We start from the raw sequence: 26,989 nt of genomic DNA, 5'->3' as shown, positions 1-26,989 counted from the left end.
GTTCTGTCAAGATTAGTGAGTCAGTTCTTGACTCTGATTCTGGCACGGCCCCCACCTCTCCTACTATTGGTTTTCCATCCTATCAACTTGATAAAGAGCTGGGAGTCTTGGGTTGGCAAACCTCTCATCCCAATTCTCAGGTTTCTGAAATTCCTAATTTACAAATTATTGAGCATTCAAGAATCGGTGACAGTTTGCAGGTGGTTAATGATTCAGAGGAAAAGACTTGGTCTAAAGTTCAGAAAAGGAAGAAGCAAAAAGACAATAGCATTCCCCTTGAGGTCATTTGTAAACGGCATAGCAAGCCGCCTGTGCGGTTTCAATGATTGTGTTATATTGGAATTGTAGGGGCATCAGTAATGATAGCACTCAACGAGCCCTGAAGCTTCTGTGCCTACAACATCGTCCTGATTTTTTGTTTCTTGCAGAACCTCTTGTTTGTTTTAGTGACATTGTTGATAGGTTTTGGAGATCTTTGGGTCTTTCTCTCTTTGCTTGGAATGATAAGGATTTGCCGACTCTTTGGCTTCTTACTAAAGATGCTTCTTCTCTTTCTCTTCATTCTTCTCATGCACAACATGTTACCGTTCAACACCAGCTGGGTGATAAATCTTTTCTGCTCTCTTTTGTCTATAGTAGTAACCTGGCTTCGGATAGAAGGGAGTTGTGGTCTTCTCTTTATAGTTGCGCCTTTCCAAATAATAATTGGTTGGTGTTTGGGGATTTTAATGCTATTACTGGCTCTCATGAGAAGCTTGGTTCCCCTCATGCTGCTGGATCCTGTAGGGAATTTAGGAATTTTATTGATGATTGTGATCTTATTGATGTTGATACTTTGGGTCAGAGGTTTACTTGGTCCAATGGTTGACATGGGGAGGCTCACGTTGAATGTCGTCTAGATAGAGCTTTAGTGTATGAGGGTTTTTTAGATTCTTGGGACTCTATCTCTTGCACGGCTTTGGCAAGATATTGTTCTGATCATTGCCCGATGCTCCTTCAATCCAGAATTGGGGAAACAAGGATTGCTAGGTTCAGATTCCATGCAATGTGGACCACTAATGATTCTTTAAAAGGTGTAATTGCTAATCACTGGACTGCTTCCCACATCTCTCTTCCTCCTGCTCAACTATTATATCATAAACTTCGCACTCTTAGGCCTTCTCAGGGATTGGAATAAAAACGTGTTTGGCAGAATTGATTCTAATATCCTTCTGGCTGAAGCTCATCTTGCAGATATTCAAAAGCAAATTTTTGAGCATGGTGATACTCCGGAGTTGAGTAGTGCTGTTTCTGCCGCCTGCTCCAACCTTGATTTACAACTTCTTCGGCAAGAGATGATGTACAAAGAGCAAAGCCGTGTTAAATGGCTTAAAGAGGGGGATAGTAACACTAGTTTTTTCCAAAGGTCTGCTAGAGTTAGAAAGACTTGGGCCGACATTAATCATTTAAGGATCGGCGATGAGGGTCCTACTTTTGACACGGCAAGATTATCTGATCATGTTATTGAGTATTTCTCTAATCTCTTTCGTAGTTCTAGAGAGCATATTGATCTTTCTCCTATTAATGAGGTAATTCCCAACTTAGTAACTTCTTTGGAAAATGAGGATTTAATTTCTAAACCCTCTTTTGAAACTATTAAAGAGACAGTCTTTTCCATGGATCCCGACAGTGCCCCTGGTCCTGATGGTTTTGGGGGAACTTTTTGTTGGTGTGCCCTAGTTCTTAGGCATTGGTTCATGTATATTGTATTATGCTTTTTTTTATTATTCTTGTATAGATACACTATTTGTGTTACATTAATAAATGCATTAATCTAGTTCATTTATATCTTGTGCTATAATATGAATAGAGAATCCATTGATTGATAATCGTAAAACCATATCCCAATTCTATTCTATCATGGGAATGATTAGGACCACGGACTTGTATATTCGACGACTGTATAGTAGTAATTGATACTAGCCATAGCACTTGATAAGTCAGTTGTGAATATGGGTACATGTTGTATACATGTGTCTGGATCGATCCGCCCGAGAAAACTACATGGTGGTTGTGTCATTAGTTTTCTTAAGTAGGTCTCTAACTATCTTCAGACCAGATTTCATTATAATATCAATATGGGATCCGGTTCACTTTGACATACGCCTAACAGGTCTGTAACAGGATGCTAAATACGGGTATGATTGGGTGAACAGGTGAACACGTTGGTATTGATATTGAAGTGATGGAATTACCACTCATGTAATAGTGAGATGATATCACAGGCCACTTGATAAGTGAGATTAATAAGTGTGTGGCCACACCCTGATAAGTAGTTTACTTATCTGTTTCATCAATCTACTTAAGATCAAGAAATATCATAAACATCAGAGAGGATGACAACCGTCATGCCTCTAGTTTATAATATCGATATCAAATGGTAAAAGACGTTAAGAGATAACTACAAGGTCTCTGCATCTTTAGACTGCTGAAACTCTATCTTAGTTAGGGGCAGTAATGGTTTGCTAGAACCCACTTACTGTTTGTGAGCCATAAGCCCACTGCTAGCTAAGGACAGTCCCATAGGATCGTGCACATCGAACATCTGAGTTAGAACTTATAGAATGGTACATTGGAGAGATAGAATTAATTAATTGATTGATAGTAAAATGTCAATGTAATTAATTGGTGGTTAATTAATTGATTAATTGATACTTTGTATCAAGGTAATTGAGTAATGGTCTTAAGTGTTGAGTATTTAATTGATTAATTAGTTTGCGGGATGTAATTAATTAATTTGTAAATTAATGAAATTGCATTCGGTGAATAATTAATTAGATTAATACGTCAATTTATTAATTAGTGTTATTCATTTAATTGGGGTAATTAAATTTAATCTAATCATAATTAATTGCATAGAATAAATATTATTGGTATTTATTTATGTAATTAGATTAGGATTGGATTAGTTTTATAATTAACCAATTAACCCTAAACTAATTAGGTTTAGGAATACACTATATATATATAAATTAAAACACTAAAACCTAATTGATGGAGATACACATTCGGCCACCATAAGAAATTCAAAAGGATTTTCGACAGCACCACCAATTTGAGAAAGTGGGAATTTTGGCAAATTTCATTATCTCTCCAGTTCTTCGTTCATTCTTCGGCTAGCACCAGTTCTGGCTCGATAGCTGTTCGTGCACCTGACTATGAAGATCTTACTATTTTGTGGATTCTTTAGCCGTCTCTAGAAGAGACAGGCCGGGTAAGTTTTACCATAAACGGATCAAAAGGTTTTATTCAATCAATGGTTAACGGACAAAGATCAAGTTATAAGGGATTATAAATAAATTTTAAACCGCAATTCCGCTGCGCTACAATTGATTAACTGGCTATAATCCCTAACAGTGGTATCAGAGCGATGGTTTAGTCCGTTTTGATTGATTGAAAATTAATAAGATTTGGTTTTTATTATTTTTTCAAATCAAGTTTTGAAATTTCCTATTAATTCCTCGTATAGAATTGTTCTAGGAAGTTTTCTAATTTTATTTCTGTCTGTATTTTGTTTCGTTATGAGTTTATTATTTTTAAATAATAAATTAATTAAAATACAACAGCCATTTTAAAAAAACAGAAAAAATAGTCCGGGTTCGCGAAACGGTAATCGCGGGACTGCTGTCCGCGGACAGCAGCCCCGCGGCTGCTGTCTGGCAGACAGCGGCACTGCTGCTGTCCACGGACAGCACCCCTGACTGCCGTCCGTGAACGCGAAATCACCGAATTTAGTTTTAAATTTGATGTTTGGGACATATTTAATCTTTTAAATTTTTCTCGGGTAATTTTAATTAAATCTGGGCCCTAATACCGTTTAATTTATTAAACGTGCTTTGAATAAAAATTAATTGGTATTAAAATGTTTTTGATTGGCATTTAATTTTTAATCGAATTGATTATTTGTATAAAATTGAATATGGTTAATTTGTGAAATTGGCCCAATAGACCGTGACACCGGTTTAAATTGGGAGGGCTAAATTTTAGATATGTGACGACCATAAAAATTAAGTGGGAGTGAAATTGTAATTTTGCATAGAAATGGATGTTAACCGTTTGGGCCTTTATGGGCCTTAGTCACATATGGTAAAATTGGCGATTTCACCCTAAGTAACTCGGCTTAACTTTATTAGATGATTTTGGAATGCCATGATCATGCATTATATTTGTATGTCTTACCGTGCAGCAACGTGTTATAGAGTTCTATAGGCCCTAAATTAAAGTCGGTTTGTAATTTAATTATTTTGGGAAATATGGTCTGCGTGCCATTCTTTTATTAATGTAATTTTAGAAGGGTCAAATACATGAATATCATAATTAAGTACAAAATTACAACTAAATCATATCATCAAACTTAATTCTTAATATGTCATTATTTTCTATATATTATGATTTTATATCATAATTCTAAAATTCTAGACTCCAATTCATAAATTATAAACACTAGAAAATATATTTTAGACTTCTAATTTATAAATTCTAATCCTTAAAATATATTAAAAGTACTGATTTTACTAGTGTGATATAATCTAAAATTATGATTTGACATAGTTGTAAATAGTTTTTAAAAAATGATTTTCTGTGTAATTTCCCATTTTAGAATAGGTTCTCTTTATAAAATTCTAATTGATCACGAAGAAGCCCAGATGGTCCAAGCCCATGGTGGGAGCCCAAGGAGACTTGAAGCAAGCCCGTGAAGATTAGATAGTTTATCTAGTTTCACTAGAATATATTATAAGGCCCATAAAGTCTCTATGTTTATTTTATTATACAATTGCTTAGTGTAACATGAAATATAAGTAGCAACGATCACCAGAAAATCACCCGCGATAATTATATGTTAAAGCCGTATCACTTAATTAATCCGGATAATGAAATATTGAGTCGCTTAAAAGTGCTTTCCAGATTCACACCTCTTCCTCCCAGGTAGTGCTACAGTGTATGACGTGCCCTAGCAGGTATGATGTAATGATTAGTGGGCTGTCGAGGGTTAGGATACTTCGGTATGGCTAACACGTGTATGGTGGTTGGACTCAACGTGGGTAGCATTAGCTCAGAGCGGGCCCTAAGCACAGATGGGATAAGTGTCACAAAGCCCATCAAACCAAGAGTCCTTGCGGAGGATTGGATAGTTTATCCTACCAAATCGTCAATGGTCGATGGCGGAGCCCTAGCTCGGTCGATTATTGATGGATTGTGGATCTTGGTCAAGACAGCCAAATAAATATCACCAATAACAAATTAAAATGGATTATTAATTTGATCTTTGGCTTAAGCCCTTTATTCTAACTCTAATGTAATTTTTCCACGTAGATAAAAATCACCAAGTTACATAAAAAAAAAGGAAATAATGACTATGGACCTTCTGTAGTCAGTTATAAATAGAGTTTTTTTTGTATTGGTTTCTTTTCTTCTAGTTTTCTTTCTTTCTTTTACTCTATTTTGTTTTTGTGCGACCTGCAATTCTTCGGAGGTGCTTTGTGACATGTATTGGCTGTTCTCTTTTAGTTTGAAGGCGGGTCTAAGGTCAATCCACTTCCTTCTTTCTCCGTTTTGCTTTTGTGGATTGTGTATTTTCCTTTATTCGTTGTATTGAGAATTCTCTCATTTATTTTTCTGGGCCTCTTTAGAGTTGGTATTGGTTTATTATGTCTATTGGGAGACATCTACCTCGTTAAGTTCTCGAGCTGTGGACTTAAGTAGCGGTGGAAATGATAAATGTAGGAAGGGCTACACGCCTACTAGAAATAACGTCATCCTAAAGGCCACGCGACACAACGTCCACCTACCTAGAAGTTAAAAATCACGTACAACATAACAAATGGAAGATCTTCCGAACAGAATGTTCTGGAAAATGAGTATCTACATAATACCAAAATATTCCCTACTGGCCATAACATGGCCCCATGGAACGTCCGACAACTGAAGCCATAAAGTGCTTTGGGAATCAAAAGGGGATTGGGGATCCACATGTCCGCATCCTAACCCACAAGGACGTTCAACGCAAGGGAGACCGTTATATAAAGCTAAATAAGAATAAAACACCCCCTAAGACATGTGGACCAATAGATACACTCTGAATCCTTTTCAGATCACGACCCTTCAATCACGTCTAAGAGTAAGGAATCCCAATCCGGGTACATTGCTAATTACTTAAAATATGTGCACCAGTCAAAAGCTAACACTTGTCCTCCGAGGAATCTAAGGTAAGTTCGAGCAACGATTGATGGCTTTACCCCAGGGCTCCTTATAAATACAATGCGACTTTATCATAATCAATCTATTGCAATTTACTTTCAATTGCTTTGTGTTTTACTTATATATTCTCCTAACTTAGACATCGTCGATCAACGACTCGCCTTTGATTTCTTTTCTATCTTACTAAAGCATTGAAGAAATATTCTCAAGTGTCGGAGCAATACTATACGGATTCAATCAAATTAGTACGTAAATGTTTAATTTATGGCAATTTAATACATCAAAACCCCCTTTAAACTTGGTTTAAAAAGCCGATTGACTCCTGAACTTATAAAATATCTCATTAGCTCTCTAAACTTGCTTAAATTAATCTATTAGTCGCCTTAATTTATTTACAGTGATCCATTAGTCACTTAAACTTGCTTATTGTAATATAAATTTCAACTTGTCTAAATCCAACCGCATTCAATCAAACTTTTTTTAACCTAAGTGAGTTAAGCCACATTTGTGTGCAAGAAATGTGAGAAATATTAGTTGCCACGATAGTACCTATTGGAATTTTTTTGTGTATTTTTGTAGTAAGAAAAAATTGGCAACTGAGGAGCTTCAGTATTCCATTTTTCCTTCCTTTTTTTATTCTTTACAAATAAAAAATTACTAAAAGATCTGACTTCATCAAGTCATTATTTATAGGGGAAAGTACAAAAATAAACCTTGTGTTTTGGGTCATTTTCAAACATAGACTACGTGGTTTAAAAGTTGACAAAAAGGTACCTTAAGGTTCATTCTATTAGCAAACACATGCCAAATTGACTAACAGTATTAAAAGTTAAAGGAAAAGAGTTAATTTTATCCTGATATTTATTTATTTTATAGATCAACCCCTTTATTATCTAATTATAACAAACAAACCTTAAATAAAAAAATAAAAATCAAATAAGCCTTCTTCATTTCTCTTTAATTTCTTATTTTTTCTTTTTCTTTCTCTCCCAAAGGCAATGTTTATAAGCCAGTTAGCAGGAACAACAATGGGATGTGTCATTGCACCATTAACCTTCTGGATATATTGGACTGCTTTCGATATCAGTTCGCCTAATGGACTGTATAAAGCTCCATACACAGTTTTGTTCAGGCAAATGGCTATCCTTGGAATTGAGGGATTCTTAGAGTTGCCAAAGTATTCACTAGCCATGTTTTGCAGTTTCTTTATGTTAAGTATAGTTATGAACATGGCGAGGGATGTGATTCCTCGAAAATGCTCGATGTATGTACCGATTTCAATGGCGATGGCAATCCCGATTTTCTAGGAGCAAACTTTGCTATTGACATATTTGTTGGGACAGTAATATCATATCTTTGGATGAGGAGAAATAAGAAAGATGCAGAGGATTACGAAGGTGCAGTTGCTTCAGGTTCGATATGTGGGGATGGATTATGGACAATACCATCTGCCATTCTCTCAATTTCAAGGATAAATCCTCCCATTTGTATGAACTTTACGCCTTCTTTAAGTAGCTAAAGAGGATTTCTCAATTCTAACCTCCATTTTCATCACCGTGCAACTTGCTTAATTAGATGTTTATAGTATCTACAATTTTGGAAATTTTATGTAATATTCTTTAATCAATATATAGTATACAACCTTCTCATTTATTAAATAGTTTTCAGAAGTTTGATCTAATAGGTTTTTTTTATTTGATTGATTGTTTGATCGGTCTGGTTTTAATAACCATTTGATATTTCTCACGTAAAAAGGTTAATTCAATCTCATTAATGTTAAATATGGAGGACTTAATTTAGTAAAGAAAATTAACAAAGAGTAGAGAGAACAGAGAGAAAGAAGAAAGAAAATAAGAAATTAAAGAGAAATGGAGAAGATGACTTATTTGATTTTTATTTTTTATTTTGGGGTTTGTTTGTGAGAATTAGATAATAAAGGGGTTAATTTATAAAATAAATAAATATAAGGAAAAAATTAATTATTTTTCTTTTGACTTTTGACTTTTTTTTAACACCGTTAATCAATTTGACATATGTTTGCTAACGGAATGAACCTCAATGTACCTTTTTTTTTGTCAATTTTTAAACCACATAGTCTATGTTTGAAAATGACCCAAACCACAACATTTATTTTTGTACTTTCTCCTTATTTATATATATCATCACAGGTTGGAAGTCCTTCTTTTTCCATAGTTTTGAATAAAATATACAAATAAGGTTCAATACATGCAATTGATTAGTTATTCAACAATTGATAAGTTAATCAACTATTTGCTAAGAGACTCGGTATTTTAGAATAACTTTTATCTTTTTTTGATTGAAAATTGGGAGGATACTAGAGCTTTTAGCCGACATCCCAATTAGGTTGGCACTCCAACCGTAAACCATAGAATAACTTTTATTATTATTAATATATTAGGACACATGTTCTTGATTTTAAACATGTGCAACACAAACCATCTAACTATATATTAGAATTCTTTCTTAATAAATAATAATTGTCAAAATTTGAACTCGTGAGTACTTTTTATATCATCTTAAGGTGCCATTTGATTCAAAATTACATATTTGATTCAAGATTACTTTAAGCCGATATATAATAACTTTTATTGTTGACATGGGTGAGATTCAGTGTGATAAGGGATTAAGGCGTGACAAGGAGCTTATTGTGTGACATAACAAAACTACGTAGTTTTTATGATAATTGAAAAAGGCAAGGTGACAAATTTGTAAATAAAAGAAAAGAGAGGATAGAGAAAATTGTTTTATTTCTTTTCTTTAAAATATATTTTTCTGACATTTCTAACCTCGTTTTTCGAAATTTTTTATACTATTAGACTCGTCTAAATTAGACGGTCATTTTAAGATCCCTGAAGCTCAAGTAAAAAAAATTCCGGTGAACGGAATCCGGGTGTGCGTTTTCTGGCAAAACGTCCAGAAAATTCTCAAAAAATTCCAGAAAATGTAAAACATTATTCTGAGAAACTTTAATTATTGGCATGAAGCGAGATTTCTTACGGTTTAGTCCCAATAAAACTTGTTACTTAATGTTATCCATTTTACATGCTTCAACAATTTGTTGGGTCAAAACCGTAATGAATCTCATTTTGAGCCAAGAATTAAAGTTTCTTAAAATGACGTTTTACATGTTTTGAAATTTTTTGATAATTTTCTGGGCACTTTTTTTGTTCTTCTTACATTGTTCCGACAGTGTACGAAATTGTTCCAAATCAGTGTACCATTTCTTCCAACATAATACTTATATTGTTCCAACAGAATAAATCAGCGTACCAATTTTTCCAACAAAATAGTTCTATTATTCTAACATAATACTTATATTGTTCCAACATTATAAACCAGTTTACTAATTGTTCCAAATCAATTTTATTATCTATTTCTTCAATTTCATTTTTGTTTCTTAGTATTTAATATAGTATCTTCAAATTTATATTAGTTATATTCTTTAGAAAATAATTCTAATTTTTATATTGTTCCAACAGAATAGTTATATTGTTCCAACAAAATACTTATATTGTTCTAACAGAATTGTTATATTGTTACGACAAAATATTGTAAGACATAATGCTGAAAAGTAAGACCAAAAAGTACCCAAAAAATTATCAAAAAATTCTAAAATATATAAAACATCATTTTAAGAAACTTTAATTCTTGGCTCAAAATGAGATTTCTTACGGTTTTGACCCAATAAATTATTGAAGCATGTAAAATGGATAAAATTAAGGAAATTGTTTTATTGGGACTAAACCGTAAGAAATCCTGCTTTTATCCAAGAATTAAAGTTTCTCAAAATAATGTTTTACATTTTCTAGAATTGTTTGGGAATTTTCTGGGTACTTTCTGTTTTCCCGCCGGAAAACGCCAACCTAATAGCCGGATTCCGTTGATTTGGGACTAAAACGTAAGGAATCTCACTTTGAGTTAAGAATTAAAGTTTCTCAGAATGATGTTTTACATTTTTTGGAATTTTTTGAAATTTTTTTGGTCATTTGTTTTCTCACAGAAAAACAAATCGCCGGATTCTATTCACCGGAATTTTTTTTACCTGAGCTTCTGTGATCTTAAAATGACCGTCTAATTAAGACGAGTCCAATGGTATAAAAGTTTTCTCTTTCCTTTTATTTACAAATTTGCCACCTTCCCCTGGTTAATTACAAAATTGGTCATTGTCACACAATAAAGCTTGTCACACCATAAGAAATATGTCACACATATATAGGAGAGATCAGATGTGACACATTTCTTATGGTGTGACAAGCCTTATTATGTGATAAGGACTAATTTTATAATTAACCAGGGGAAGGTGACAAATTTGTAAATAAAAGGAAAGAGAAAATTGTTTTATTTCTTTTCTTTAAAATGCATTTTTCCGACTTTTCCAACCTCATTTTTCAAAAACTTTTATACCGTTGGACTCGTCTTAATTAGACGGTCATTTTAAGATCCCATAAGCTCAGGTAAAAAAAATTCTAGTGAATAGAGTCCGGCGATTTGTTTTTCTGTGAGAAAAAAAATGACCAAAAAAATTTCAAAAAATTCCAAAAAATGTAAAACATCATTATGAGAAACTTTAATTCTTGACTCAAAGTGAGATTCCTTACGGTTTAGTCCCAAATCAACGGAATCCGACGATTAGGTAGGCGTTTTCCGGCGAGAAAACAGAAATACCTAGAAAATTCCCAAACAATTTCAGAAAATGTAAAACATTATTTTGAGAAACTTTAATTCTTGGATCAAATCAGGATTTCTTACGGTTTAGTTCCAATAAAATAATTTCCTTAATTTTATCAATTTTATATGCTTCAACAATTTATTTGGTCAAAACCGTAAGAAATCTCGTTTTGAGCCAAGAATTAAGTTTCTTAAAATGATATTTTACATATTTTAGAATTTTTTGATAATTTTTTGGGCAATTTTGTTCTTACCTTTCAACACTATGTGTTGCAATATTTTGTTGTAACAATATAACAATTCTGTTGGAACAATATAAGTATTCTGTTGGAGAAATATAATTATTCTATTGGAAGAGTGTAAGAATTAGAATTATTTTCTAAATAATATAACTAATATAAATTTGAAGATACTATATTAAATACTAAGAAACAAAAATGAAATTGAAGACATAGATAATAAAATTGATTTCGAACAATTGGTAAACTGATTTATTATGTTGGAACAATATAAGAATTATGTTGGAATAATAGAACTATTTTGTTGGAAAAATTGGTACGCTGATTTATTCTGTTGGAACAATATAAGTATTATGTTGGAACAAATGATACACTGATTTGGAACAATTTTGTAAACTGTCGGAACAATGTAAGTATGACAAAAAAACGTGACCAGAAAATTATCAAAAAATCCAAAATATGTAAAACATCATTTTAAGAAACTTTAATTCTCGGCTCAAAACGAGATTCATTACGGTTTTGACCAAACAAATTGTTGAAGCATGTAAAATGGATAAAATTAAGGAACAAGTTTTATTGGGACTAAACCGTAAGAAATCTCATTTCGTCCCAAGAATTAAAGTTTCTCAGAATAATGTTTTACAGTTTTTGGAATTTTTTGAGAATTTTGGGCATTTTTTTTTCGCCAGAAAACGCCTACCCGGATTCTATTCACCATATTTTTTTTTACTTGAGCTTCAGGGATCTTAAAATGACCGTCTAATTTAGACGAATCTAATAGTATAAATTTTTTTGAAAAACAAGGTTAGAAATGTCGGAAAAATGTATTTTAAAGAAAAGAAATAAAACAATTTTCTCTATCATCTCTTTCCTTTTATTTACAAATTTGTCACATTGCCCTTTTCAATTATCATCAAAACTATGTAGTTTTGTTATGTCACACAATAAGCTCTCTGTCACACCCTAACCGCTTGTCACACTGGATCTCACCCATATATATATAATTACTAAATTTATCTTATATTAATTTTGCACCAAAAAAGAAAAATATAAAACTTATAAATAAATTTAATCGAAAGATTTTATTGGATAATATAAATATAATAAAGATAATACATGATGAGAATGACATCATCTACTATTTATTTGATTACAGGATAAAACAGAAAAGCCGAGCTAAATAACCAAAAAAAGAAATTAAAGTTGGTAATCAACCTCTACATAATAATTCAACCGAAACGTGATCTCGAATAAATTTACTATAAGTCAGACATACCACGTCCTCGAAAGCTCACACAATTTATTCATAAAGCTGAGGAGCAAGACGTGGAGTTATAATAACATGAAAAGGAGTTTCCTTAGATAAAGAAATACTCAAACTCTCAGTCATATTCAAAGCTTCACCATTTGATGTACTCAAATTAAACCCCTGAATGAATCTAGCAATTGTTATATGCATAACTTGCATTGCAAAGTTCAACCCAGGACACGATCTTCTACTCGACCCAAATGAGACGTACTCGAAATTTTGACCCATGTAATCCAACTTTTCATGACTTGTAAGGAATTAATCTTTCTGGCCTAAACTCTTTAGGATTGTCCCAAATGTTCGGGTCACGATGTAATTTCCATAGATTTGTTAAAATTCGAGTCCTTTTTGGAATTTGGTAGCCATAGAGAGTACAATCTTCCATTTCTTTTTGATGTACAGCTAATGGACCCACTAGATATAAACATAATGTTTCTTTGATTATTGCATTCAGATACACTAATTTTTCGATATCAGATTCTTTTACATTTCTTTCTCTTCCAACTTTCTCGTCTATTTCTTCTTGTGCTAGTTGAAGTACTCGTTTGTTGTTTAATAGAACTGCTATTAATCATGTCATAGTGATTGATGTGGTATCGGAGCCTCCGAGAATAAGTGATTGCAATATATAATATATATGGATTAGTTTCTCAACATAGTAATCATATGTTAAAATGAAATTTGTATACATCGAGGGTGGAACAGGGGTAAAAGAGGGTGAAATCTTTTATAAAAGAATTAGAATCATGGGCGGATATTTTCACCTTTAAATGTAATAATTTCCGCATGTAATTTCGTTTCTCACAAATGAAATTTGAACTTTAGCCTCTTAAATTTGTTTAAAATTACATAATTGATCTAAAAAATCCACATGGCAGAATAATATTGGATCGAGACAAATTGAAATATATATATATATATCACTTTAAGCAAGTTTAGAAGGTCGGTAAATCATTATAATCAAGTTTAGAGGCCAATAAATTACTTTAAACAAATTCAAGTAACAATAAATAAATTTGCGCAAGTTTAGAAAGTTAAGGACGCATTTTTATAAACTTAAAGTCCAAGCCATTTAATTTTCCAGTATGGTTACATGAAAACAGTGCCTTTTAGAAAGTTATGCATATGAAGGACTAAAATGTCAAACTTATAGTCTTGACTAATTCATTCATGTCATTTTTATAAGTCTTGACTAAATATTAATATTATGGAGGCACTATTATGCAAAATCACCCAATACTGCCCCCCCCCCCCCCCCATCATAAAACTCTATTGACTGATAGATTTTAATTCACTTATAACTTCTATTGATATTTAGTTGGATTAAACTAAATTAAATTTTTTACCATATATCAACATTTTATAGCTTCAGAGAGATTTCATTATATAGCTAGCGCCTCACATCAGTGCACCAAACAAATAATTTAATATCACATTATTAAGTTATTAGTTGCTGCGCAAATAACATGTTGCGGCATAAGTAAGATACGTGTGGAAGAGTATTACGTACCATTGCGGTGGCTTTGATAACAGTTCTACGAGAATTGCCAAACTGAGCATCATCCCAAGTCTTACAAAGAAGAACATCAACGGAATCCTTATTTTCATCTGAATTAACTTTGATCTCATATTCATGAATCCAACTCTCCATAATTGCATTCAACTCCTTAATTATATTCTTACAATTTTGGACAGTCCCTAAACACTATGCCCATTTAAGTAATGGAATTATATCAGAAGGAACAAAAGCACCCGCAACAAGCATAAAATCCTTCATGATTTCCCCAATATGTCTCCCTTTCTCAACATCGCCATTATTGGTTTATTATGTCTATTGGGAGACGTCTACCTCGTTAAGTCCTCGAGTCGTGGAGTTAAGTAGTTATGGGAATGATAACTGCAGGAAGCACTACACGCCTACTAGAAATAACATCATCCGAATAGAACATTTTGGCAAATGAGTATCTATAGAATACCAAAATATTCCCCACTAACCGTAGCAGGGCCCCATGGAACATCCAAAGACTGAAGCCACAAAGTGCTTTGGGAATCAAAGGGAGATGGGGGGGGAGGCGGGGCAATTGATATCCTCCAAAAAATATAAGGATCCACATGTCCGCATCCTAAACCCACAAGGACGTTCAACGTAAGGGAGACCTTAGCAATTGATTAGTTAATCAACCATTTGCTAGGACCTCCTTAATATTTTAGAATAACTTTTATCATTATCGATATACCACGACACATGAATGCTCTTGAGTTTAAACATATTGTACACGAGCTGTCATACCCGACCTAAAATAAGATCAGATAAGACGGTGAGACATTACAACTGACTTATTATATAAAGCAGTAGCAATGTCCCTCAAATAAGGAGAAAAATCAAAACAAAAACCAAATTCTGGTTTAAAGCTAAAATGACCAACATATGTCGTTTCCAGCCTAACTTCTTCATACTGAGTCCGAATAAGACGATTCAAAAACCCTTGGAAACGTAAGACAAAAATAAAGAACTTTCATTTAAGACTCGATGACAGATTCGGCCTACGTATGGTCGAAAAATGCATCACAAGGTTCAGATATGAATCTGATTTTTCCGCATCACCTATATAGACAATTCTCTAATATCTCTAGCTCAAATTTATGACTTACTCATAACCCATATCACACTACTCCACAAGTTCTCAACTTCAGCTAATTATATATATACATGTAGATAATACATACCAAACAAAAAGACACTACCAAAAACAAGTTATACATGTGTCATTAAACATATACTATCCACATATATGTACATGAACAAAATGGATGCAATACCCTAGAGACGACTTGAACCTCGTAGCTGTAACCGAACCTCGCCCTAGGATCGAGTACCCCTCCCGGTACCTTACACTTCTTCGCCTAAAAGAAAACATTAAAAACATTTGGAAAAAATGAGACAAAAATCTCAATAAGAAACTATCAGCTATAAAAACCAACTTTACGTAACATAGCTACATATATACATTTATAAAAAGATTTAATCAAAATCTTATAAAATATACTCAAAACTTAAGTTCATAATATAGTCAAAGTACTAAACCAAAAACCAAAAATATATAATCTTGTATCCATTCTTGAGTTCATCCCCTTATAATTCAATCACAATTCACAACATATACGAGACGTCTCTTTAACATTGCCTATCCCATATGGTCTTATCCAACTCTTCACTGCCATACCCAATAGGTCTTCAGACTGTGTACACATGCTATATTTCTCACTAAATATGGTCTTTAGATTCGAAACCACCCAACCAGACTACTCTTAATGGATACCAAATATTTTATTCCATATATATATTAAAACCAAAAATATATATGTATATATGTATATACTTCACTTGTACATAATCAAGTTCACAATTTTTCAATTCTCCAAAATATCAATCCTTAATCAATAAAAATTCCAAAGTTAATCAAGTAAACGAAACCTCAAATCAACATAACCAAGTAAAATCTGAAATTCACATATAAGTCTAGTCAATAGCTTCATTTGAACTATAATTTCACAATAAAAAGCAAGATCGTGAAAAACCCAAATTTTATAAAATTCCTGTATAACCATAAGATATCAATTTCTGAAAATTCTTTGATTATATATATATATATACATAAAACTCAAAATATAGTTGATAGTTACTTACCTTGGTTATTAATTGAAGAAAACACACCCGTTCAATTCTCTTCTAAATTCTGTCTAAGACGTTTCCCCTCCAAACACTTCCGAAACTCAAAAACTATTCGGTTAGGACTTAGAACTATGCATAAGGATGCTATAGTTTAAATTTCAAGTGATTCGGACGGTCAAAACTCCTTAAATCAAAGAAACGGTAGAGAAATGGTCGAAGAGCGACGAAGAGGCAGAAAGCAAAAAGAAACAGAAAAGAAAAGAAAAGAAGATGATGCTCGACATTATGGAACATTTGGGATTTATATCCCAAATTTGACAAATATCACGTTTGATCCTCTATCTTTCTATAATCTTTTAAAAATGACCCTAAACTTTTAATTTACACATAAAACTATCTAATTAACTCCAAACTTTTCCTATAGTACCAAATAAAAATCACACACCCAATAATTATAATATATACTAATATCTAGGTATAAATTCTAGAAATTTAGACACAGACGTGACATGAACCATCTAACTATATATTATAATTCTTTCTTAGTAAATAATAATTGTCAAAATTCGATCTCGTGAGTTTTTTTATATCACCTTAAAGTGCCATTTAATTCAAAATTATTTTAAGCCGATAAATAATACTAACTTTTATTATTACAAATGACATGATTCGTTATTTGATTATATATATATATATATATATAAATGATTACTAAATCGATCTTATATTAATTTTGTACACAAAAAACATAATAATGTAATTAAAAGATATTATTGCAACAGATATACTAAAGATAATACATGATGATGAGAATGACATCATCTACTATTTATTTGATCACAGAATAAAACAGAAAAGCCCAACTAGATAACTGAAAAGAAAATAAAGTTAGTAATCAACCTCTATATCTTCACTTATTGAATAGTAACAAACCTGATCAGAACGAATTTTACTATACGCCACAAATACCACATCCTGAAAACTCATACAACCTATTCATAAAGTTGAGGAGCAAGACATGGAGTTATAATAACATGAAGAGGAGTTTCCTTAGACAAAGAAATACTCAAACTCTTAGTCATATCCACAGCTTCACCATTTGGTGTACTCAAATTAAATCCCTGAAGGAATCTAGCAATTGTTATATGCATAACCTGCTTTGCAAAGTTCAATCCGAGGCACGATCTTCTACCCGATCCAAATGGTACATACTCAAAATTTTGACCCATGTAATCCAACTTTACATGGCTTATAAGGAATCTTTCTGGCCTAAACTCTTCAGGATCGTCCCAAATGTTCAGGTCACGATGTAATTTCCATAGATTTGTTAAAATTCGAGTCCCTTTTGGAATTTGGTAGCCATAGAGAGTACAATCTTCCATTGCTTCTCAAGTACAACTAATGGACCTGCTGGATATAAACGTAATTTTTCTTTGATTATTGCATTGAGGTATATGATAGGGGCATTTTGTCCCTATCTTTTAGCGTGAATTATGGTCTAATTATGGGCTAATTAAGTGAGTTCAATTACAAAAATAATTCATTTTTGATAAAACAACAAAATAAAAATAAGTTTTGTGCTTTTGATGTGTTTTCTCTGTTTTCAGTTAATTTCGGAAGAATAAACGTCAAGCTAATTCGGCCGTCGAGAATTGTATTTCGCAGGTACAAGTGAAGGAGTAAAACCCACCAGCCACGCGGGGCGCCCCTATCAGTACGCGGGGCGTACAGGAGAAAATTATGCAAATAAGTTCCAGAAGCTCACTTGCGCGGGGCGTGCCCCTTGCCACGCGGTGCGTGGTCTGAACCACGCGAGGCGTTAGAGGCATGATTCAAGCAATAAAACTTCAGGAGCTCAATTACGCGAGACATGCTTCAACCTACGCGAGGCGTGACTATGACAAAACAGTCTGATTCTGATCCATGCACAGACAATTATCAACGGAGGGGCCAGCATGCTCAGAAACACAAGGCTCAGCAAGCTCATCTGCCATGAAGCAGATCTTTGCTGACTCAGTGGCATCGTCTCATGATGATGATGACTCATCACTATCACTCCAGGTTGCCACCATTGCCTTCTTTCTGTTCTTCTTTTCCTTCCTCAAGGTAGGACAACTTGATTTGATATGGCCAGTTTGATGACATTCAAAGCATGTGAATGGCTTTGAGCTGTCCTTCTTGTACTTGCTGTCGCTGGACTCAGCTTTGTACTTGTCAAACTTCTTGTAAGGCTTCTTTGAATACTTATCATTCTTTCTGAACAACCTTTTCATTTTCCTAGTGAACATGGCCATTTCTTCATCGTCTGTTGAGCTCCCATTAGTGGAGTCAGCTTTCATGACAAGAGACTTTTTCTTCTTGTCCTCAGACTTCTCCTTCACCTCAAAATTCTTCATTGAGATCTCATGGGTCAGCAGAGATCCAATGAGTTCATCATACTTATAGGTGGTCAAGTCTTGAGCTTCCTTAACAGTAGTTTTCTTGGCTTGCCAACTTTTGGGAAGGCTCCTCAGTATCTTCTTGACTTGCTCTTCCTCAGTAAAGATCTTGCCAAGTCTTTTAAGCTCGTTGATAATGTTTGTGAACCTTGAGTTCGTTTCAGAGATTCCTTCATCATCATTCATCTCAAATAGCTCGTACAACCTCATGTGCTGGTTCACCTTGGACTCCTTAACTTTGTTGGTTCCTTCGTAGGTGACCTCCAGTTTCTTCCAGATCTCCTGCTCTGACTCACAACCTGAAATCTTGTTGTACTCTGCAGCATCTAACGCACAGTGAAGCATGTTTATAGCCGAAGCATGATTTTGTAGCTTCTTGAGATCATCTTCTATCCACTTAGTCTCAGCTTTAACAACCGTTTGGCCGTCAATAATTTCAACAGGAACAAATGGGCCTTGGACTATAGAAAGCCATGCACTCATATTTGTTGCCTGAATGAAATTTTTCATTTTGTTCTTCCAAAAGGTATAGTTAGACCCGAAGAACAGAGGAGGCCGAGTAATGGACAGTCCCTCAGGAAGAATCTGAGTTGTCTGATTTCCTGGGAGGAAACGAGTGATGTTCTCAGCCATTATGGGGATCAGCTCAAGATAGTTATATCTTGCTCAGTGAGCTTTTAAGCTCTGATACCACTTGTTGGTCCCGTATAACGTGACAAGGTTAGTTCCAAGGGGGGGGGGATAGGAACTATTTAAAATTTTGTCCGTTAAGGCTGACTTCTTTTCTTTGAGAAAAGGTTTACACAGCGGCGCTAAGTAGATTTAAGACACAAGCTTAGTCAACTGGTGACTAAGTCTGCTTCTTTCCTTGAGTCAGGAGATAGCACTCAAGTCTATTCCTGAACTCAGCTTCTTAGTGCACTCAACTCAGCGTGAGGTCGTTACTTAGTCATTTTTAATAGCACGAAATATATAAAGAAGTTTAAAGGTTAGAAATATGTTACTCAGCAGACATATCCTGGTTCGGCCTCTCCGCCTACGTCCAGTCCCCAGAACTCGTTCTGAGCTTTTTGAATCCTCTACTGAGCTCTTTAAAGGTAGAGCACGAAACCTTTTACAATAGAAGCTGAGTATACAAGAGTACCTTCCTCTATTCCTCTACTCACTCCTATACCTACCGCTGAGTACTATAACCGAGTACTCAGCTTCTCCTTTCTATTCTTCTAGAAATGATAAGTGTTTGTCCTACACAACAATTGCTAAGACACTTTAGATGAATGAATTCACTCTAGACTTTTACACAAAGATTGGAATTGGTGTAAGGTTTGCTTTTCTTTTCTCACAGAACTTCAAGTATGAATTTGGTCAGCGTTTCGACTTGATTGAAGATCTGCGTAGAATGAAGCATTTGAAAGGCCTATTTATAGTGACACTTCAAGCACCTGTGATTTAGAATTTCGAAATAACCGTTGGAGGCAAACGGCTTCCTGTCGCTTTCATTCTGGACGTGCTCAGTGCCGTTGGCCAATGAGATTCTTGTATCTTCTGTCTATGGCAGTGCTCAGCAGTTTTTCTTCAGATGAACAGAATGTTTCACCATTTATAGTAAAGTCCTCCAGACAGCTTACTGCGTCTTCTGAGCTTTACCCAAAGTAGAAATACTTTGTCTACAAGTTGGTTTTGTTCTCCCACTGACTTGTACTTCTTGTCGTTCAACTCAGCAGCTTCATCTTGAAGCAATTGATAGAAGGCTTCTCGATCCTTCTTCACGCTGAGCTAGTGCTTTGCTTAGAACGACTGCGTTTTGTCTTCCTGGGCCGTGAGGTCTTGATCTGTTAACTTGGGCTTGACTTCCTCTTATGGGCCTTTAGGCTTTTTATCTTAATGTCTTATAAATTAAATAACTCAACATTGAACAAACATTAAATAACTCAACATTGAACAAACACATTAGTATGAATAAATCAAAGCATTTAAATTTAATGTGTTGGAATATTTTTATCATTCATAACTAATTTTGTCAAATCAAAATCATGTGGAAAGGTGTTTCAACAAACTCCCCCATTTTGATGTTGGCAAAAATATTCAGTAAGGAACTCAGTGTTGAGCTCCCCCATGATAGTTGACCTTGTTTTACTCAAGATACTCCCCTGTAAGGGTTGAGCTACTGACTTAGTTTTACTTTAAACATTTCAAGGTTTAATCAAGTAAGTCTAAGGTCAGTTTTCAGAAATAGGTCAGCTCATGGAACATATTTTATTTAACTCAGTTAAGATGAGCGGAAGATTTAGATAACAGAGTACGCTGAGTATATCTTTGTTCAATGAGTTTTAGTTAAGAAGACATATAAAAGAGGTCAACTTATAGATCAACACAGCAGACAATCATGAAGCAATGTAAGCACATAACACAGTTGATTTAATGAAGATACGTTAAATATTCAGCACAAAATATAAGTAAGAATCACATAAGATTAGTCAGTTTTGAAAAAGGTAGATGCATGCATAGTTTTGTATTAATGGTCAGCACAACAAAATACATAAGGAAAAGACTACAAGTTTTAAAATCTAAGTCTAGCAATCCTAGTCAAGCTATTTTTTCTTGCTGACTTGAGCAGAATGCTCTTTCGCTTTTCCCTTTGATTTCTGCTGACTTCTAGATGCTTCTCCTGTTTGTTGAGTTCTTTGAGCTTGTTCTTTCTCCCCCGTTTTGCCACCATCGGGAGGAGGAGGAATGAAGGTATCGTTAAGGGCAGCACGAGTTAACCGAAGAGAGAATGCCTTTTTTTTTACTGAAAGATTTGAGAATTTCATTAATCAAATGCCTAAAAGGCTTATAACTAATGGGGGTGTATGAGTAGTTATAGTAATAGATGAAGAGTCTAATCCTAGTTTTGCTAGCTCATCGGCTACTTTGTTCGTACTTCTCTTCGAGAAGTGGAACGAATAGCTGGTGAGTGAGTCTTTTATTTCCCGACACTCTGAGATCAACATCCCAAAGTACGACCAATCATCCTCTTCATCTGAAACTATCGCCTTAATAATCAATTGAGCATCCCCCTCCACACATACCTCTTCCTCTCCTCTATCCTTTAGCCAGCTAAGGGCTTCACGGCATGATATAGCCTCCACTATCGCCGGTGCGAGACAGCCCCTCACCGATCCATATCGAGCTGCTAGGAGGCGCCCCTGAACATCTCTTGTTACTGCCCCAAAACCCGTTCTGCTCTGCTCCTCATTGACTGCCGCGTCGAAATTAAATTTTACTCCTCTCATCGGCGGGATCCAATTTGCTTATTCGTCCCTCGCCATCGTGCTGCTGCCGCGGTTCAGTAGTTGCTGTGCTTTTCGCTAGTTCAGTAGCAGCTGGTTCGCTCGCCCCGCCATCTGTTCAGGTTCCATCTCTTTCCTCTCCCAAATCCACTTATTTCTCCAGTACCAGATGTACCACATGAGGTTTGCACAGGCTCCCGCAACTTCATTTGAACAAATTTCTACAAGGTTCATCCACCAGGACTGGAAATCCACCACGTTAGGGTGTCGGAAGTTTGCGAGATGTGATGCATTCCAGACTCTTACCGCAATCGGGCATTTGAGGAAGATGTGGGTGACCGTTTCTTCCTGATTTAAACACAGCGGGCAGTGTATTTCGACTTCCATTATGCGGTTGTGCAGCGTTTTCCTTGTCGGGAGAGTATTCCAGGCCGCTCTCCAGAAGAAGTTCTTTACTTTTGGGGGGCAATCCATTTGCCAGATTTTGTTCCATGGTGTATTACAGATTTCTTCCACAGGCTTCGGGTAAGATTCCATCAATAAGTAATATGCCGATTTGACGCTGTAGCGACCTTTCTTCTCCTCTCTCCACACCAATCTGTCCTCCATTTCTTCTGACGGTAAAGGTATGCTGTTAATTCTCTTTCTATCATCTTCTGAAAATAGAGTTTCTAGCTGGTCTTGGTTCCAGGCCCCATTTTGGATTAGCTGATCTACTGTCCAGTTTCTGATAGGCAGCAACGGTACTGATTCTGGTAGCCCTTAGTCAGAGTTCAGCCAACTGTCTTCCCATATCTTTATTTGTTTGTCGTTCCCTATCCTCGATTGTGTAGCCTTTTTGATCATTGCTTGCGTTTTGTGGATACTTGCCCATGCTGCGCTTGGGTTTGCCCCTAGTCGAGCCTCTCTAAAGCTTGATTGTGGAAAGTACCGTGCCTTGAATAGTTTGGATACCATGGATTGTGGGTTAGTTTGGAACTTCTATGCTTGTTTGCCTAACAGCGCCAAGTTGAATTCATAGAATTGTCGGAAATTTAATCCGCCCCACGATCTTCGATAGCACAGATGCTTCCATGCTTTCCATTTAACGCCTCTTCCCCACCAGTAACTATTTAGTATAGTTTCAAGTTTTGAGCAGAAGGTCTTGGGAAGGAGGAAAACCTGCATCATATAAGCTGGGATTGATTGAGCAATAGATTTGATTAGCACCTCTTTGCCACCCTGTGAGACTCTTTTTGCATTCCAGCCCCTTATTCTTTTCCCGAGTCTGTCCACTATGTAATCGAAGGTGCTTGACCGATTTCTCCCCACCGTCGATGGGAGTCCCAGATAGGTATCCTGTCTGTCTACTTATAGTACTTCCATAAAATCTGCTAATTCCGTCTTTCTCTCTATAGGAACTTTCGAGCTAAAGGTTATTTTTGATTTCTCAAAATTAATCTTTTGACCCGAAGCTCGTTCATAGGCTTGGAAGATATTCTTGATGGATATACATTCCTCTTTTGTCGCCCGGAAGAAGAAATAGCTGTCATCGGCGAACAACATGTGGGAGATGGGTGGAGCCCCTCTACATATTCTGCATCCGTGTATCTTCCCCTCTGCTTCTGCTTTATTCATTAGGGTAGTCAGACCCTCAGTGCATAGTATGAATAAGTATGGGGATAGTGGGTCCCCCTGTCTGAGTCCCCGAGATGGCTTGAAAGTTGGGAAAGTTGCATTCTTGTTAACAATCTGGTACTCTACTATTGTAACACATGTCAGAATTAGTTCAATAAATTTCCTTGGGAAGTTCATATTTACCATGATAGCTTCTAAAAACCTCCACTCAACCCGATCATAAGCTTTTGACATGTCTACCTTTAGAGCTGAATACCCTTTTCTGCCTCCCTTACCCAATCTTAGTGCGTGTCCTACCTCCTGCGCAATTAGAATATTATCGTGATGGATCGTTTTGCAATGAATGCGCTTTGAGCTGGGGATATAATAGAGTCCAGAACCCCTTTCAATCTGTTTGCCACAGCCTTCGTCATTATTTTTACCAGTACATTGCACAGTGCAATTGGTCTTAGGTCTGTAAGTGCCTTTGGTGGGTTTTTCTTTGGAATTAAAACCAAATTCGTCTGGTTCAAGTGAGTAGGGAAGGTACTTGTGTTGAGGAAGTTGCAGCAATAGGTTGCTATTGAGTCCCCAATCACCGTCAAGTGCTGTTGATAGAAACCCGGGTTCAAACCGTCTGGTCCCAGTGCTTTGTCTGGGTGCATCGAGAATACTGCTTGCTTTATTTCTTCTGCTGTGTACGCGCGTATTAGGCACTGTTGCTGCTCTTCTGTGAGTTGACCCTGTATACCCGTTAAGAAGTCCATATCGTTGCATCCATTTGACTTGAATAAGTCTTTGAAGTGATCCTAGATTCCACTAGCTAAACCTGTCGACCATGTGTGCTGCTGTCCCGAGCTTAGCATCAGGCTTCCAAAATCATTCTTCCATTTTCGGTTCTGCACGGTATTGTGAAAAAAACGGGAATTCCGATCCCCTTCCTGTAACCATTTGCATTTCGACCTCTGTTTCCAGTAGATTTCTTGCTCAAGACGGACTCTTTCTATTTCTGTATTCAGCCTTGATATATCATTTGTGTGTGTTGTACCCCTCAGTGTCTCCAATTCTCTGTGTAGGCGTTTTGCACGGCCCTTAAATTTGTTATGTTGTTCGTTTCCCCATCGCTGAAGGGCCTGCTGACACTTATTAATTTTGGCTTCTATGTTTTGAGGCTCTGAAATTCCCCAAGCCTCAGTTACAATCCGCTTGCATTCCTCCTCCAATCCCCACGAGTTTTCATAAGGAAAAACGTACGGGTTGCAGTTTTGTTGCTGTTGGGTTTTCAGGACGAGCGCTGAGTGGTCGGAACGGGTGGTACATATATTCTGAATTATCGCATCTGGGAATTTGTCTCGCCACGAGTTAGTCATCACGCCTCTGTCAAGCTTTTCTTCTATCATTATTTGCCCTTGTCGCACTCTAGTCCAGGTAAATTGGTAGCCTTGCATCTCAATGTCCGTTAAGCTGCAGTGTTCAAGGGTTTCGTTGAAACCCGCTAATAACGCCTCCGGATGTCTCCGCCCTCCTCGTTTTTCTGCTGATAATGCTAAATCGTTGAAGTCGCCTATCACTATCCATGGTAAGTTTGAGATCCTTGATAGTGTCTTCAGGCAATGCCATGATTCTGCTCTTCTGTGTCTTTCCGGGAAGACATAGAAACCCGTAAATCTCCATTCTTCTATCCCTTCCTGTTTTATCACCACATCAATGAAGTTTACTCCATATTTTTTGCAGCCTCACGTCTATCGTTTCTTTCCAAAGTAAGGCCACCCCGCCTCCTCCTCTTGTACTGTTTACTGCAAAACTTCTCTCATAACCAATTATTTTCTTCAGATTTTCTATCGTACCCGAGCCCACCATTGTCTCCATTAGAAAGATAACGGTTGGCTTGTGGACTTGAACTATCTCTTTGAGCTCACGAACTGTCTCGAGGTTGCCCACTCCTCGGCAGTTCCAGCTTAGGCCTATCATAGCTCCCGGCTGGCCCCGTGGATAGGACCTGCCGATATCTCGTTTTCTGTGACCATGTTATCCTTGTTTGTCGGGGAATCTCCACTATTATCAGATATCTTCCTTTTCAGTTCAGCCATCATATGGATTTCTTCCTCCATTTTGTTAATGTTGTCGATGTTGGTCCCTTGTAGGGTTGCAAGTATAGTTCCAAGGGGGGGGGGGGGGGGGGTTAGGAACTATTTAAACTTTTTTCGCAATTAGGGCAGACTTCTTTTTCTAAGGAAAAAGATAATTCAGAAAATCATCAGAAAGATATTCGCCACCTCGATCAGATCGAAGTGTTTTTATTTTCTTTCCTAATTGATTTTCCACTTCATTCTTGAAGCATTTGAACTTGTCAAAGGCTTCTGATTTGTGCCTCATCAAGTAGATATAACCATAGCGAGTATGATCATCTATAAAGCTAATGAAGTATCTGAATCCTCCTCTTGCTTGGACTGACATAGGACCACATACATCTGAATGAATGAGTCCTAGAGTGTCTGATACACGCTCACCTTTATTGCTAAAGGGTGTCTTTTTCATTTTACCTTTTAAACATGATTCGCATGTTTCCAATGATTCAGAATCGATTGGATCTATAAGCCCATCTGAATGTAGCTTTAGCATGCGTCTCTTGTTTATATGGCCTAAACGACAATGCCACAAGTAAGTTGAATTATCTAGCTTATGTCTTTTGGTATCAATTGCAAAAATAGGAGTTTTATCATCTAACACATAAATCCCATTTTGTGATATTCCTGAAAAATAAAAGATCGAATCTTTATAAAAATTGCAACTATTGTTCTTTATTGAAATATGAAAATCGTCGTCAACGAGACGGCTAATAGAAATAATGTTACGAGACATCTCAGGAACGTATAAACAATTCCTTAATTCTATTACAAGCCCAGAGGGCAAAAGTAAAACATAATCTCCAATTGCGAGGGCGGCAACTCTTGCTCCATTTCCCACTCGTAAGTTTATGCTTCCTTTCTTTAGTTCCTTAGTCTGTTTTAGCTCCTGCATATTTGTACAAATATGAGATCCACATCCGGTATCAAGTACCCAAGATTCAAACAATGAAACTGTATTTATTTCAATATAGAACATACCAGACGTAGAAGCACCGCCTTTTCCCTTCTTGAGGGTGGCTAGATACTCCTTGCAGTTTCTCTTTCAATGCCCGTCTTTACCACAGAAGTGGCATTCTCTTTTGGGCTTCTTCACTTCCTTTCCTTTGGACACATCTCTCTTACCTTTCTTGGGATTTTTAGGATTGGGAAAATTCCCTTTCCTTTTCTTCGATCCCTCGATTACAAGAGCCGGTATGGCCTTGTCTTTCTTCATATTGGGCTCAACTGATTTGAGCATGTTTGCAAGCTCTTCAAGAGAGGTTTGCAAGTCATTCATTTGGTAGTTCATGATGAACTGTGAATAACTCTCTGGGAGGGACTGAAGAACCAAGTCGGTACTTAATTCGTTGTCCATCACAAATCCAATACTAGAAAGTTTGGTAATATAGCCTATCATCTTGACACAAT

The 26,989-nt window shown here is 35.9% G+C and overlaps 1 pseudogene; it reads right to left on the bottom strand.

The window, feature by feature from the left end:
* Positions 1 to 12,465: 12,465 nt before the first annotated feature.
* Positions 12,466 to 14,290, bottom strand: LOC136229738 (cytochrome P450 CYP82J17-like; annotated as a pseudogene).
* Positions 14,291 to 26,989: the final 12,699 nt, after the last annotated feature.

This window comes from Euphorbia lathyris, chromosome 5 (genome assembly GCF_963576675.1).
Source record: "Euphorbia lathyris chromosome 5, ddEupLath1.1, whole genome shotgun sequence".
In the NCBI taxonomy this organism is placed as follows: domain Eukaryota; kingdom Viridiplantae; phylum Streptophyta; class Magnoliopsida; order Malpighiales; family Euphorbiaceae; genus Euphorbia; species Euphorbia lathyris.
Note: the sequence above shows the minus strand (reverse complement) of the source record. Positions and strands in the feature narration are given on the sequence as shown.